Here is a 17,813-nt window from a genome sequence, read left to right on the forward strand (position 1 = left end):
GAATATGCAGCGGTAGTGTGGTCCCCACACAAAAAGAAAGATATAAACAAGATTGAGAGAATACAAAGAACAGCAACCAAGATGGTCCCCAGTCTGACAGACCTGTCATACAGAGAGAGGCTGGAAAAACTGGATTTGCCTTCGTTAGAGGAAAGGAGAAAGAGGGGAGACATGATTGCGGTGTTCAGGACCATGGTGGGAGTAGATAAAATTGACAAAGAAGATCTGTTTGTATGGGATAAGAGAGCAACAAGAGGACATGGAATGAAATTGAAAAAGTCAAGCTGCTTGAAGGATATCAAGAAATATAGCTTTCCTTACAGAAGTATAGACCTATGGAATAGCCTGGACAAAGAGATCGTCCAGTCTAAAAACTTAAACGATTTTAAAGTTAAATTCGACTTATTGAGAAACAGCGACGGAAACCCACGAGCATAGTACATTCCGTGTATATCACAATTAGGTATATTCTTAAATATTTGGAACGACTTAGACAAAGAGGTGGTGCATGAGAAAAAACATTCATGTGTGTAAAGGTAGACTTGATAAATGTGGATATGGAGACAGGACAACACGAGCATTGCTCAATTCCTGTATACTACAAATAGGTAAATACAAATAGGTAAATACACACACACATACACACGAGCAGCCGGAGAGAGCAGACGTCCAAGCCATCGCTCCTAACCTTGAGTAGTTTCAGGAATTCTGTCTGTCCTGTCTCCTAGGGTCTTTGTTTAAATTTAAAATAATGAAAGTTAGTAGACTACCAAAAATGTAAAGATTTGTTGGCTATAGTATACATGAATGTTTGTGGTTTATTCGGTAACAGCTGTTTTGGTACTTTACCGTTACATTAAACATGGCCGAAAATGTAAACATTGAGGGAATGGAATTTCAAGGATTTGATGCTAATACCAATGTCATGGACCTGGTGAAAACATTAATTATGAGGATTAGTGAACTCGAAAAGAAAGTAGAGAATCTGGTGATAAAGGATGTGTCAGTAAATACGGAAACCACCATACAGAGTCTGATCCAGTCCAATGAAACAGCCAATGAAGAGATTAGGAATTTGAAGCGGGAAAATGTTGAACTGAGGAGGAAACTAGAAGAGAGTACTAATAAAACGGAGAAGGTGAGTAATGTATTAGAAGAACATAAGGCAAAGTGGGCACACGTAGAAGAAGAACAGAAAGAAGTGGTCAGCTTAAGAGAGATCATCCAGGAAGAAAGGGAAATGAACAAGAAAGAAATGGAAGAAAATGTAGTGAAAATACTGAAGAAAAAAGAGAAAATAGTGAGAGAAACTGTAGAAAGGAACAGATGTGTGGTAGTATTTGGAAACAGGGAAGAGGAAGAAAAGGTTAGGTTCGTAAGACTCGAGAGAGACACGAACATGGTGAGAGGAATATTAGGCAAGATTGACCCCGAAGGAGACAAGTGTGTAAAAGAAATTGAGGAAGTAAGGAGGATAGGGCCTGATAAGAAAGGGGAAACAAGACCAATGAGAGTCAAGTTTACATCAGAAAGTGTAATAAATGAGATACTTAAAGTGACCTGGAAATTAAGCAAAGAGGCGGGGATGGACAATATTATAATAAGAAAAGATCTGAAGGAAGAAGAAAGAGAAGTTTTAAAATTATTAAAGGAAGAAGTAAAGGAAAAAAATGATAAGAGGACAGAGGAAGAACATAATACTTTTTTTTGGAGAGTATTGGATATGAAAGTAAGGAAATGGTATTTAAGGAAATAGAAGTGAAAGAAACTAAAGGGGATGGCTGTGAAAGATCAGAAGTTGAGGAAGTGGTACGGACAGAGAGTAGGAGAGAAGAGGGTATTAAAAACATCAAAAATAATTTGAAGGTGATATATACTAATGTTGATGGTTTCATATTGACAAGGATCGAAATTAATGATTTCTTGAGAGAACATGAGCCTGATGTCATGTGCTTTGTAGAGACCAAATTAAGAGAAGATATTGATGTTCATTTGGGAGATGGTAAATACAAACTATGGAGAAAAGACAGAAAAGAAAAAAAGGGAGGATGAGTGATGATAGCAGTGAAGAACAACATAAATGTAGATACTGTGGAAATGGGAGAAGGCAGGGCTGAAGTGATATATATGAAATTAGAAACTGGAGAGAATGTTAAGAGAGATATGGCGGTAGTGTATGTTCCCCCAAAGACGAGAGCATGGAAGGATGATGAATACCATGAGATGTTGTCAGATATGGCTACCTACTTGCAAAAAATAATTGAGGAAAGCAATAATATAATTTTGGTGGGTGACTTTAATTGTAAAGAGGTGAACTGGGAGGAATGGTACTCGGGAGGCGGCGAGGATTCGTGGGGCACTATGTTATTAAATATAATAATGAATAATGTGATGACGCAATGGGTCAAAGAAGAGACACGGTTTCAAGGTGAGGACACACCAGCAAGGTTGGATTTACTGTTCACCAAAGAACCCGATGTAATAGAATCATTAGAATATCTCTGTCCTTTGGGAAAAAGTGATCACGTGGTCATTGAGTTCCAGATGTTAATAGGAAACGTCGAGCCAAGAGACGAGCTTCATAGTCAGGGAAGATACAACTTTGGCAAAGCAAATTTTACAGGATTGAGAAACTTTTTTGAAAATGCGGATTGGAGAAAATTCAGAGAAACAAGAGAGATACAGAGGAAGTGGGATATCTTTCTAGACCTCTATAATTTGGGAGTGGAAAAATTTTTACCAAGAGTAAGAGGGAAAGAAAACAGGAAAAAGGAGTGGTTTAATAGAAGGTGTATGATAGCAAAAAAAAGAGAGAGGTAAGGCGTGGAACAATTGGAGAAAGAGAGGTAACGACAGAACAAAGGAAGAATATAAAAGAACATGAAATGAATACACAAGAATACGTAGAGAAGAAGAAAGGAATTTTGAAAAAGGTTTTAATTACAAATGCAAGGATGAACCCAAACTGTTTTATAGATTTGTTAATTGCAAACTGAAACAAAAGGATGGAATCACCAAGCTGAAAGTAGAAGGAGAGGTCTTTAAGGATGCAGCAATGCAAGCAGAAATAATGAACAAACGTTTCCAGTCAGTTTTCACTAAAGAAAAGGAGCTTGTGGAAGGGGAGGGAGTGATTAGAAATGTTCCGGTGATGAAAGATATAAAAGTGGAGGTACAGGAAGTGTATAAATTACTGGAAACTCAAGATGTAAGGAAAGCCCCAGGACCTGATGGAATTTCTAATTGGGTACTGAAGGAATGCAGAGAAGAACTGGCGGATAAAATTCACAGCTTAATTGTATGCTCACTGGAAGAGGGGAAAGTGCCAAAAGAATGGAAGAGGGCAAATGTGGTACCAATTTACAAGGGAGGAAACAGGGAAGAACCCCTGAATTATAGACCAGTGTCTCTAACCAGCATGATCGCAAAATTTTGTGAGAGAATCCTGAAAGACAGATGGATAAAATATCTGGAAGAGATGAATATTTTGGCTGAATGTCAGTTTGGATTCAGAAGTGGAAGGTCACGTGTTTCAAACTTGTTGAGCTTTTACTCAAGAGCGATTGATGTGGTACAGGAGAGAGATGGTTGGGTGGATTGTGTGTACTTAGACTTAGAGAACGCCTTTGACAAGGTACCGTATTTCGCGGCATGTAAGACGCAGCATTGTGAAAGACGCACCCTAATTCTGGCAGGGCAGTTCTGTGAAAAAAAAGTTTGCCCCAACCAAGACTGCAGTAAGGTTTCTTGATAAGAGCCATTACCACACAGATACACACTCACCTTTCAGAATCTATTCATTACTGATCATTAGCCTTTGGTTTCTTTTTTTTATATACAAAGAATGGTACAGGAAAAGAAAACCATGCCCCTTCTTGACAAAACGTGACTGATATGAGCCACTATCACTTAGATACACACTCATCTTTCAGAATCTATTCAGTACTGCTTATCATCCTTTAGTTTCTTCTTTTATGTACAAAGAATGATACAGGAAAAGAGAAAACAAAACCCCGTCTTAACAAAACGTGACTTCAAACCACGAGGCCATCTCAACTTTGTTGATAAATATGTATCGGTAAACTGATATAAACACTGTTTTTATTATTTTATGAGTTTAAAACCACAAATGAAGTCAATAAACTCTATTCTTTCATTCACTGACGAAAACATAAAATACAATGAATGTTCACATCAGTCCATTTATCCTAAAAGAACCCTGTCATATTCCACATGTTACGGAATTTCCTCACATTGCCTTGACTCAAGCACAATATCAGACGACTACCATCATTAATCATGCACTCTGACTAACCTGTAATTACCTCCACAAATAATATAAAAAGGCAGCACTTGTAAATACACAAATTACAATGTTTTACAACCAAAGTTCGATATAGCAAGGCTGCTTGGGAACAGGATAGACTGCTGTTTTTACTCTCTTCTCTCAGTATCACTCCTTCACTGTCAGCTGTGTTTGCCTTCCAGCATCAACAATTAAAAATGCATGCTTCACTGATCATAATTTACTATAAACATTCATTTCAAAACATACTGAGTATGGTGAAAACATCCATTGTTACACCTTAGTAACGCTGCTGCCTCCCAGTCGCTAGACAACAGTCTCTACCCCTTCCTCTCAGTATCACTTCCTCACTGTCAGCGATGTTTCCCTTGCAGCATCAACAGTTAAAAATATGTTCTTCACTGATCACAATTTACTAAAAACAGACATTCATCTCAAAACATGTCGAGAATGGTGAAACTATCTCTTAGCAACACTGCTGCATCCTAAGCGCTAGACAACTGTCTCAACCCTCTTCTCCCAGTATCACTCCCTTACTGTCAGCTGTTTTCCTTGCAGCATCAACAATTAAAAATGCATATTTCTCTTACCAGAATTTGCTAAAAACAGATATCCATCTCAAAACATTCGAGTACTGTGAAAACATCCATTTTTGGTCTTAACACTGCTGCCTCCTAGTCGCTATAGTACACACACACACACACGCACACATGTACACACCACATGCAACATTCGCTCGCCTCTGAAACATTTACATCAGTCCTTTTTGGAGTACCCAGTGGCTTTATTATGTGCCAAAAACATCAAAATGTATTTGGTTGTTCAGTATAAATATCATCACTTAAGGACACGAAACATCTCAAACAATTTATTCATCCAAACATCGTCAGTGCAAGACTAAAGGTGTACAGCACCATTGATCCTAAATTTTCCATGGTTGCATCTGTCATGATCACCTAAAACCTATATTCACTTCATATTACTGACATGGTGAAAATTTCACTCGTCTTCAAATCCTGAGAATTCATCACTACTTCCCCCAAGTCCTGAAGCATCACTGGACGTCATCACCATGGTCATCATCACTGTTTCACTGTCACTCTCATACAGTAAATGGTCCTCAGTACCATCCATTGAATTGCTTATACCACACTTCATACGACTTTAACTTGGCAATCGTTTTAACTGAGCACAGGCGATATTCAGACTTGGGGCATTTGATACAGCCCACATTAACCTCCTCAGTACATGTTTCCTGAACTGAATAAAATCATATGGCGAGCATGAATAAACTACCCTATAAAATACATTGCTGGGCTGAAGGGATTATAATAAGCAGATTATCAGTTCCCTAACCTGACTCTTCCCACTTTTACTTCCTTAACTACAGCCACACCAAACTCTCACCTACACCTTAGGATTCTGGTCGTTTCGGCCGTAACGTCCAAATTGGCAAACGATTTTACAACCTAACCTAACCTAACCTAACAAATTTGGACGTTACAGCCAAAATGATCCCCATTGCCGATCATGAGAGCTTTGCTTAGGCAGCAGAGATGCAGAGAGTGAACGTTGTCAATCATTCTGATCGCTTTGTCTGCTAAGAATACAGCAGAAATGGTGGACGCTGATATGAATGCCCGTCAGGCATTGCTATTTCAGATATTGCATCAGTTATGCTACTCAGTGAATTTTATCCTATTTTCATAACAAAATACTGTAATTGGGTGTGCCCTGAGTTCCATAAACATTGCTAAAGTACTTCACTTGGCTGAAAAAGTGAAGCTGTAACTTCAGGCAGTACTGTTTAACGTTACAACTGTTTTTCCTGTTTTTCGCTATTGGTATAATAAGACTGTTCACTTCTATGATACTCTTGTCAGGCATGAAACAAAATGTCACTAAGAGAAGCCAACCATATGAGGGTGATTGAATTTCCATAGGCAACAAAAATCAATTCTTATGACTTGTCAGGTTCGCTTGCCAGCATCTCTCCAGTATGACTTCTTTGCTAGTTAGTAAGTGGATGGCAAACAAAGTGGTTATAATTGCCTTTCAGAAGGTTAGCAGACAGTTCACCAGTGAGCACGTTAGCTTGCTACTAGAGTAGGGTGTACGCTAGACACGAAACTGCTAAGTTGCTAAACCGCTAAACCCCTTGACGGTATTGGCCAGTTGAGCTGAAAACAATCCCGTGAATGCTTTGTGTTCTTGAACTTGCATGTTTTAATGTCTGCTGCATATATACACTCACAAAATGTCACAAAAGTAACTGACCTAATTAGGGTTACTGAATTTCCATACGTGACAAAAGTCTGTTTTGATGACTTGGCAGTTTCACTAGCCAGCATCTCTCCAGCATGATTGCTTTGCTAGTTAGTGAATGGATGGCAAGCAAAGTGGTCATGATTGCCTTTCAGAAGGTTAGCAGACAGTTCACCAGTGAGCACGTTAGCTTGCTAGAGTAGGGTATACGCTAGACACTAAACTGCTAAGTTGCTAATCTGCTAAACCCCTTGACGGTATTGGCCAGTTGAGCTGAAAACAAACCGTGAATGCTTTGTGTTCTTGAACTTGCATGTTTTAATATCTGCTGCATATATACACTTACAAAATGTCACAAAAGTAACTGACCTAATTAGGGTTACTGAATTTCCATTCGTGACGAAAGTCTGTTTTGATGACTTGGCAGTTTCACTGGCCAGCATCTCTCCAGCATGATTGCTATGCTAGTTAGTGAATGGATGGCAAGCAAAGTGGTCATGATTGCCTTTCAGAAGGTTAGCAGACAGTTCACCAGTGATCATGTACGTTAGCTTGCTGGAATAGTGCGGATGCTAAACTGTTAAATTGCTAAACCGCTAAATATCTTCACGATGTTAGCCAGTTGAGCTGTAAACAAACCGGCGAAAGTTTTATGTGTTTTTGATCTCGCCTGTTTCGTAAATCTGCTGCATATACACACTAGTGTATATTATTTTTTAAAATAAAATCAAGTCTGCATACTGTAGAAAACACCTGTGGTTGTTAAGCAGTGACATGATCATCTTTATAAGAGTTTCTTCTCATTGGAGCCTAACTAACCTGCCTTAGTCTAACGTGCAGGACGCATGGGGATATTTTAAGGTAACTTTGAGACAAAAAAGTGCGTCTTACATGCCGCGAAATACGGTACCTCATAAGAGACTAACGTGGAAACTAGAATATATTGGAGGACTAAAGGGGAAACTTCTGGAATGGATGAGAGACTTTTTGAGAGACAGACAAATGAGGACAGTAATAAAGGAAAAGATGTCTGGATGGAGGGAAGTAACAAGTGGAGTCCCTCAAGGCTCAGTGTTGGCGCCAGTAATGTTCCTGATTTACGTAAATGATATGGTAGATGGAGTGAACAGGTATGCAAGTCTGTTTGCTGATGATGTAAAGATCTTGAGGAAGATAGAGGCTGAGGAGGATTGTAAAATACTGCAGGAGGATTTGGATAGGATGCACAAATGGAGCTGGACATGGGAAATGAAATTTAATGTAAAGATATGTAAAATATTGGAAATGGGTAAAAGTAGCAGGAGACCATCACTGAATTATTTTTTGGGTAATGAATTCATCACAAAAAGGAGAGAAGAGAAAGATTTGGGAGTGCTGGTCCAAGATAGTTTGTCACCAGAAAAGCACATTAACAAGATAGTTGGAGAGACTTATAAGCTCTTGACTAACATAAGAGTAGCATTTCATTATATGGATGAGGAAATGATGAAAAAATTGATAGTGGCCATGATCCGCCCCAGGTTAGAATATGCAGCGGTAGTGTGGTCCCCACACAAAAAGAAAGATATAAACAAGATTGAGAGAATACAAAGAACAGCAACCAAGATGGTCCCCGGTCTGACAGACCTGTCATACAGAGAGAGGCTGGAAAAACTGGATTTGCCTTCGTTATAGGAAAGGAGAAAGAGGGGAGACATGATTGCGGTGTTCAGGACCATGGTGGGAGTAGATAAAATTGACAAAGAGGATCTGTTTGTATGGGATAAGAGAGCAACAAGAGGACATGGAATGAAATTGAAAAAGTCAAGCTGCTTGAAGGATATCAAGAAATATAGCTTTCCTTACAGAAGTATAGACTTATGGAATAGCCTGGACAAAGAGATCGTCCAGTCTAAAAACTTAAACGAGTTTAAAGTTAAATTCGACTTATTGAGAAACAGCTACGGAAACCCACGAGCATAGTACATTCCGTGTATATCACAATTGTTTATACAATATTAGGTAAATACGTAAATATTTGGAACGACTTAGACAAAGAGGTGGTGCATGAGAAAAACATTCATGTGTGTAAAGGTAGACTTGATAAATGTGGATATGGAGACAGGACAACACGAGCATTGCTCAATTCCTGTATACTACAAATAGGTAAATACACCATCTGCATCCATGGTGATGTCGCTGATACGGCCATTATTGCGTCATGCAACACAGATTGAGTCAGTTCGTTCGATGAGCTAGTCTCACATTGCTAGTTTGGCTGGTCAACATTTTTTTGAGTTGTTCCTAAAAGGTGTTTCTATTGATGAGAATGATGAGTAGATATTCTTGCAAGGTGTCAGCCGATACATTTTGTTATGTATGTGGAGAATATACAGTATTGGACCAAAGATGGTCAGACACAAAATCTACTTTGATACCAAATTTGCACGTGCATACAAAGCATATTTTGACATTGCAATGGGAGATCAAGATTGGGATTGGGCTCCGCACCACACTTGTGTTAGGTGTCACTTTGTGCTTGTAGCTTGGCTATGAGAAGTGAGAGAGATGATGCCTTTCACAGGTTGAGAGTGTGGCAAGAACCTTCGAATCACCACGACGATTGTTATTTTTGCATGGTTGATATAAGTGGTGCAAAGAATATTAAGGACAGAAAGAACATTGCATATCTAAATTTGCCTTCTTTGATCTCTCTGGTGCCTCACAATTATGAACTGGTGATTCCTCTCCCTCCTGTGGACACGGAAGTTGTCTCTGACCATGAGGATATCACCTGTGACGGAGGGGGAAGTGAGGATGGATCGTATGTTGGAGAAGGTTTCAGGGACACCCCACACTTTCCCAATCAGCAAGAACTGAATGACTTGGTCGGAGATTTAGGACTCACGAAGTCCAATGCTGAGCTGCTGGCATCACGTCTAAGTAAATGGAACTTGTCGGATCCCAGTTGCAAGTCGAGTTATAGGAATCACCACGTCAAGTTTGCATCCTTCTTCAGATTTTGTGAAGAAACCTTGTTGTGTTATTGTATTGATGTTAAGGGTTTGTTCCAAGCCATGGGAGTGTTTCAAGGCCTCAGAATGGCGACTCTTCATAGACAGTTCCGTGAAGAGCCTAAAAGCTGTACTTTTGCATAACGGCAACAAATTTCCACCAGTTCCAGTTGCACATTCCGTGGAAATGAAAGATGGCTACGAGAATGTGAAGATTTATCTGACAAAGATCAAGTACTCAGATCACAATTGGGAGGTTTGTGGGGATTACAAAATGATTTTGTTCCTACTTGGAAGGCAAGATGGTTATAAGAAGTACTCATGTTTTTTATGTTTATGGGACAGCGGGAGCAATGCAGAACATTTTGTGAGGAAAGACTGGACTCTCAGAGGGAGTCTCACACCATGCTCTTGCAATGTTCTGAGAGCTCCACTGATCTCCAGAGAGAAGGTACACTATGCTATCGCCGCTACACATAAAATTTGGTCTTGTGAAACAGTTTGTGAAAACCATTGACAAGGATGGTGATGCATTTCTGCATATCTGATCAGTGTTTTGCAAGTTGAGCTTGGCAAAGGTGACGGCTGGCATATTCACCAGGCTGCAAGTTGGAAGCATGCTTGCAAGTCGTGAACTCCAGGGTAAAATGACCGATGATGAAGAGCGCGATTGGAATGCTTTCAGAGAGGTTGTGGAAGGTTTTCTTGGTGACCAGAGGAGACAAGATTCCACACAGCTCGTCAGTGACCTGATCGGTGCACTCCACCAGCTTGGATGCAGAATGTTAATCAAATTGCACTGTCTGCATTCCCACGAAAGCAACTTCGGTGCAGTCAGTGAGGAGCATGGTGAACGGTTCCACTAGGGCATTCTGCTGATGGAAACCAGATATCAGGGCATATGAGGCGATGATGGGCGATTACATTTGAGGATTGTTCCTCGATTGTCATCACAGCTACAGAAGAAAGTCAAGATCAAAAGTACATGTCAAGATACCATGTGCCGTGAATTCCTTGTGATGTTACTGTTTGCTCATTTTCTAATTATATTCATAATATACACACAGAGATATTGTATCTGTATATAAATTCTTTGACATTCTCAACATTCTCGAAATGGTAAGAAGTGGCAGTTCCTGTCCTTGTACGATAAATATGTTGTTGCATAATTCCTGTAACTCTAGATTTACACAAAAGCAAATAGCATATTCGGAATCTACTCATTGACATTGATCATAATTAGTGTAGAAATCAACATAAACAAATTTTTTTTTTAAGTTTGTTACACAGTGGAATTATGCAGGGTCCATTTGCAATCTTTACCATTTACATGGAGAGATAAACTCTTCCCTGACCCCTGTTATTTGGGAAAGAATCTTTGTTTGTGCAGGGAAATCCCAGAAATCAGCTGCCCCTTCCCCCCCATATAAAAAAAAAAAAAGATTGTCATGCATTGACAGTCGAAAGTCCTGCACAGTGACATGTCAGCTTGGCCTGGTGCTGTGTGTCTGTGTACATGGTCATACAAACATTTTATTATTTTTCTCACAAGGAGCTACAGATGCTAAGAATGTTTTCTTGTTTATTAAAAGTGAGTGAGATGCATAGGTGGATATGAGGTGAACTGAAAGCAGGCAGGTAGCAACTCAAGTTATGTAATGAAGGAAGCAGCCTGGCAGCGTCACCCCGACAGACTCTCCATGCATGTTTACAGAAACATTTTATTTACAAAAGGAACTACAGGCATAAAAAATATTCATTAAAAGAGAGAGCAGTGATCCTCTTCAACACTCAAGCATCCCTTTATCCTTTTACGGTTTGTGATCGCCACTTATTACCAGTTTGTACACTCTGATTAACCCTTTGTTATGTCCAGTGATGTACCTAGTTGTATGTTTGATACAATAAACATTAGGTATGATCTGGGGTGGTCAAAAATTTTCAAGAAGGCTGAAAGTTTGGGAAAAATTTGGATTTCACAATACCAATTAGTCTTATAACATGGAATTCTATGGCACCATTTGTGCAGTTTTAATTTCTGCAGAACAATTCAATGATACATTAGCCGCGTAATTGGAGGGATCACTAGTTTGGTAAATGTGGGAATTTCAAGTGCCGTCTCGTAATTTTGTCTGAATTAAAAGAGGTACTGGTTCTCTCGATGCCAAAAAATCATTGTCCTTTACTGTTATAACAGTAAGATCTCACTATAACTAATTGGGGCCCAGACCATTCTGAAAAAAACGAAATTCCGAAAAAAGCGACATCGGACTTCCCTTTGCTATCCCAGACTTTTTCCGATTTATCAGACATTAGTCCGGATCACACCAATGGTTTATAAACTGTTTTCACTACCATTGCAGTACTATACTGTATTGTACCTTCATTACAATAATAAAATGGTATAATATATAAAAAAATACTGTACTGTATACTGATAAACATGTCTTTTATTTACTTTCTTGTGGTGAACATAGCTGAAATGGTCAGGCAGTCTGGACTGCTTCTGGCTTCATTGGACTTTTTCCGATATATAGGAATTTAGTCCAGTAGCTCCTCGATTCCGATAAAAGTGAATTCCGCTCTATTGAAGTCCATTATATCGAGGTTTTACTGTATTATTATTATTATTATTATTATTATTATTATATATTATCATTGTTATTATTACTCATATTATAATTATTATTATTACATATTAGTATAGACTACGTGTGTGTGGATGAATGAATGAGAAGACAAGTGTTGGATGCAAGAGTGTGGAGAGGGTGGGGGAATGGAGTCTCAGACCATCACATAGTGATGGCCAAGGTAGAGCTGCAAAGAAAGTGGTTGAGGAGACAAAGGGGAAGACAGGAGGAAGCAGCTCCTGTGAGAAGAGTGGAGAAATTGCAAGATACAGTAGTGAGAAAATGACAGAGTATAAGAGCATATTGGAAGAAAGATTGGGAAGGTATGAGCTAGAGCAGATGGAAGGGGTGGAAGACGTATGTAAGATATTCACGGAAGAGATAGGCGCAACGTGTGAGGCGGTTTGTGGAGTGAGGAGGAGATGCAAGGGTGTGCAAGGGACAGCATGGTGCAATGATGAGGTGAAACGAGCTGTGGAACAAAAGAAGAAGGCATATAGTGAATGGTTAACGAGTAGAGGTAGGGGGGAAGATGAGAGAGAGAAGAGAGAGGTATATGTGAGCAGGAGAAGGGAGGTTAAGAGACTGGTGAAGGAGAGTAAGAAAGTGGATGAAGAGTTTGGGAGGAATCTGAGTGTGAAATGGAGGGAGAGTAAGAAATTGTTTTGGAAGGAGGTAAAGAAAGTAAGGTAATGTGAAAGGGGAAATAGTAGGGGAGTGAAAGATAGGAATAATAGATTGTTAGTGGAGAAGAGAGAGAAATTGAGGAGATGGAAAGAGCACTTTGAGGATTTGTTGAATGTAGAGAGTGAGAGCAGTGCGAGTATAAGTGGTTGGGGAATGGCTGGGAGAAGAAGAGATGAGGGAGGAAGAGATCAGTAGGTCGGAAGTAGTGGAAGCGATGAAGAAGATTAAGTTGGGAAAGGCCCCAGGAATTGATGGAGTGTTTGGTGAAATGCTTAGGTTTGGGGGTGAGATTGTTGTGGAGTGGATATGGAAGTTGTGCAGATTGGCTTGGGAAGAGGGAAGGGTTCCAGAGGACTGGAAATCAGGTATAATTGTTCCTTTATACAAAGGAAAAGGGGAGAGAGAAGTATGTGATAACCATAGGGGTATTTGCCTTCTTAGTGTGACTGGTAAAATATATGGTTGAATACTCATTGATAGGGTTAGGCATATGACAGAGGAGCTACTTGGAGAAGAACAAGGGGGATTTAAGAAGGGAAAAGGGTGTGTAGATCAGATATTTGTTCTAAGATGTTTAGTGGAGAATTATCTAGAGAAGGGAAGGAAAGTGTATGCTGCCTTCATGGACTTGGAGAAAGCTTGTGACAGAATAGATAGGCAAGGTATGTGGAAGGTATTAAGAATATATGGAGTGGAGGGGAAATTGTTGAGTGCTGTGAAGAGTATGTACGAGGGAGCTAGGGCTACGGTGCGAGTGGATGGTGAGCTGAGTTCTTTGATCTCAATGTGGGACTGAAACAGGGTTGTGTGATGTCTCCATGGCTGTTTAATATATACATGGATGGGGTTGTAAAGGAGGTGCAAGGTAGGGCAGTGGATGTGGGGGTGGCTCTGATGAATGAGGGTGAGATTTGGAAGATTCTGGTGTTGCTGTTTGCTGATGATACAGTACTGTTGAGTGTAGATGAATGGGAGTTGCAAGGTTTGGTGAATGAATTTGGGACAGTGTGTAGGAGGAGGAAGCTGAAAGTTGTAAACAAAAGTAAAGTTATGGTGTTTGAGAGGAATGAAGTCACAGAGTGTGCAGTGAGGTTGGATGGTGAGGATATGGAGAATGTGAGTGCATTCAAGTACTTGGGTAGTGTGATGAGTAAGGATGGAACTTTGGGGGATGAAGTGCGTGAAAGGGTACAGCAGGGAAAGAAGGTTGTTGGTTCACTGAAAGCAGTGATGAGAAATAGGGAAGTGAGTATGGAAGTTAAGAAGTCACTGCATGATAGTATTGTGATCCCTACCCTGACGTATGGAAGCGAGGCATGGACCTTGCAAGAGGGGAACAAGTCAAGAGTGAGAGCAGTGGAAATGAGTTACTTGAGAGGAGCATGTGGAGTGACATGGGGGGACAGGTTGATGAATGAAGAAATGAAGGAACATTGTGGGGTGGATGTGGATGTGGTTGAGAAGATTAGGAGAAATACACTGAGGCGGTGGGGACATGTGAAGAGAATGGAGAATGAACGACTGACTAAGAGGGTGTATGTAGGTGAGGTGGAGGGAGGGAGAGGGAGGGGTAGACCGAGGATGAGGTGGAGGGATGGAGTAGAGAGGTATATGAGGGGGGGGGTGAGTTGGGGGGAGGGTAGTCAAATGGTGGGTGACAGAGCGACTTGGAGGCGTTATGTTTGCGGCCACCCTTTGTGGGATTAGGGCATCGGGCTATAGATAGATAGATAGATAGATTAATATTATTATTTTGTGATTATTAATATTATGTGATTTGTGAAAGGTGCAGAGTGAGGAAGGCTGTGGACACCAGAATCGAAGAGAGTGTACCGAGACAGTTTGGTCATGTGGAGAGAATGGATGACAATAGGGTGGTGAAAAAGATACAGTAAGATCCCACAGTGCGCGAGCGGATGGGCGGTCCTGGTCCATGCGCACTTTGAAATCGCACACTGTGAATACGTAATCTTATGGGAAAAATTACATATGGGCAGTACCCCCTCATTCCTTGACAGTTTTGATCCTTAGAGACATAACAAAGGGAAAATTTTTCAGACATATACTACAGATATAGCTGCAATAACAAAAATATGATCATTCACCTTAACAACAGGTCTGATGGACTTAAATAACAGGGGTTCTGAGGCATGGCAACACTTACAGTGCTGCATCCCTCGCCACACCCCCCGCCGCACCAATACTTCCTTCCTCAGACTCCTCCAGAACACCTTCCCCATGAGCCTCTAACTCAGTCACTTCGGCCAAAAACTCCTCGAAGTCCAATCTTGACACAACTGACATGCATCCTCTTCATCCTTTATAGGAACAGGATCAGACGAAGGAGCAGGTTCCTCACTTTCACTTTCTTGGGGCCGCTGTGTGTAACTTGTTATGAGCGTCTGCCTCCTCCTGTTAATTTCTTGCCTGTGCCTCTCTGTTTAGAAACAGAAGGCTTTGTCGATACTAACGAGAACCTCCTCCATTCTTTGTTGGCTGATTTCATGTTCCTTCACTTCTTCTTTGAGATTATCCATGGCAGCATGGATCTTTCTTATCCTTGACATGGATGGTTCTGTGCTTGACATGGATGGTTCTTTGCTGCCCTCCATCAAACTAGGCTCCTCAACTTGGTTCTGCCTGACTTTGGGCTCTGCGTCAACCTCGTCTATCCGTTGCAACACTTCCTTGGGAGGCTGTTCCTCAGTAGAAGCGTGCACTTCTCACATGTCCACCAACGTAATGTCCTCGAAACCTGGTACAGCTTGTGCTGCTGTCATTGTTGCTGCCTCAGCCTTGACCAGTGGCTGAATGGCTGTCTTGTGGTTCATGCATAAGTGAGGTACGAGCAGTCACCACACATGGTTCACTGTTGCTGGTGTTATCATGTCCCAGGCTTGTAGGAAAAAATCGTTTGTGTCCTTTACTAAGAAATGACGCCAAAATACCTCAACAGTCACATCAGCTGGGGGGATACAGCTCCGGCAGAGATGGTACAGGAGCAGCTGCCTCATCGATATGTTCGTCGTGGTCTTCTTGTAGGGCATGAAGTTCCTCTTGTGTATCGGTCTTCCTGCGTATGTAGTCATACACCTGTTTGTGGTAAAAGTGTTTCACAGTGGCAATCAGTTCTTGATCCAGTGGCTGCATGAGTGACGTCATCCTAGGTGGCAGAAACACAACACGACAAACCTTGTGCAGATCTTCAAGGTAGGGAGGGTGACTTGGTGCATTATCGAGCACATGGAGCATCTTGAATGGAATGCCAAGTTGCTGACACTTCACTCTGGTATTGGGGATGCGGTGCATCGTTAGCCAGTCTGACTTAATGTTGTCAGTCATCCAACCATTAGCAGACTTGTACCAGTACACGCCACTTGCGTCCATCTTCGTGAGTTTTTTGTAACACCTAGGTTGTAAAGCTGTGTGTACAACAACTGGCCTCATCTTGTGGCTCCTAGATGGGTTTACAGTCAACATTATTGTCATCTTACATTTCTGGAGCTTGCGACCAGGGGCTTGTTTGTGTTTCTCAGTGATGTAAGTCAATTTGGGCATGGCCTTGCAGTATAATGCTGTTTTGTCGACGTTGTAGATCTGATCCTTGGTGTACTGTCCTTCTTCAATAAGTGCTCTAAATATCGCAGGATACTCTCTCGCGGCTAGCTCGATGGCAGAGGCATGTTCCCCCGACAATTTGATGCGACAGAGTTCCTTGCATTTTAAAAAACTGTGCAGCCATCCTACAGATGCCTTGAAAGGTTTGTCCACAGGTAACTTGCGAGATGCTACCTTGTAAAAGAGCTGGGCTTGGTCCTGAATATATCTACCATCGAGTGAAACACCTTCCTTCTCCTTCCTCATAATGAAGGTGGCAAGATATCTTTCCATGAGAACGATTGCATGATTGCCCACACGAGAATGGGCCTCAAGCTCAGATGCACCATACGACTTCACAAGTGCCCTGATGGCATCACGGTTTTTCCATACAGTCCTCACTGTAGATTCAGCCAGGCCCATGGCTTTGCCAATAGTGGTGTTCCCTTGCCCCTCCTCCTTTCTCTTGATTATCTCCAACTTGGTCGTGTGTGTAAGAAGTTTCTTCACTTGTGTGGCTGGAGGCATGGTGCTGCAAAGGTACAAACCAGGATGGAGCAAAAAAAAAGCCACCCGTAGTACACGACAGGTTAGCCTGAGAGGGTGTATCCTCACTGTGCATGAGTCTTGTCTGTAATGACGTGGCCTCTCGCCTCATTCCCTACGCTGCACAGTAGGATGCCCGTTAATTTCTGCGCATCTGCATCATGACTGACGTCATGATGGACCCGTTATGTGGGGGTGGGGGTCGCATACTCAGGGAAAATGGCATTTTTGTGCCACTCCTTGTCTCTGCCTCGTGTATTGTGGGCTAAACTTGGGCAGTCAAGGATTTTTGGTTATTATTTTTGGTCACTCGTGTATTATGCGATTCACGTACTATGAGCTTGTGCACTATGGGTGCTGTCTGTATATCTGAGTGAATTTGAAGGAGGGAGGAGGCAAGTTGGACCAAGAAGAAGGTAGAGGGATATGGTGGATGATTGTGTGAGGAAGAGAGGTATGGAAGTTGATGAGGCTAAGGGACTGACAAGAGACTGAGCTGGCTGGGTGAATTTTGTGTGGAGAAGTGCATAACCAGGGATTTGGCACCCCTTCTTAACGTGACAGCATTCGGATGGACTCAGTCAGATTGGTATATGTGAAGCAACGGAACTTGGTGAAAGTTATTTGGCCTATCTGATGGAGCCAGGATTCCATGGGCTTGATTAAAGAGTGAATGGAAGCATGGCCTATTGAATTGGACAAACTTAGGCTGTCTGGACATTGCTACTCCTCACTCTGCCCTAGGGTGGGAAAGGAGGTCTGAATGATGATGATGATGATGATGATGAT

The 17,813-nt window shown here is 41.3% G+C and overlaps 1 protein-coding gene across 1 annotated transcript in view; it reads left to right on the forward strand.

The window, feature by feature from the left end:
* The window catches only part of LOC145415010 (protein MON2 homolog), a 1,148,323-nt gene that overhangs the window by 609,634 nt on the left and 520,876 nt on the right, over positions 1–17,813 (forward strand). The window lies entirely within an intron of this gene.

Source organism: Coenobita brevimanus, chromosome 101 (genome assembly GCF_032717465.1).
Source record: "Coenobita brevimanus isolate Jiangsu-jjx chromosome 101, ASM3271746v2, whole genome shotgun sequence".
NCBI lineage: Eukaryota > Metazoa > Arthropoda > Malacostraca > Decapoda > Coenobitidae > Coenobita > Coenobita brevimanus.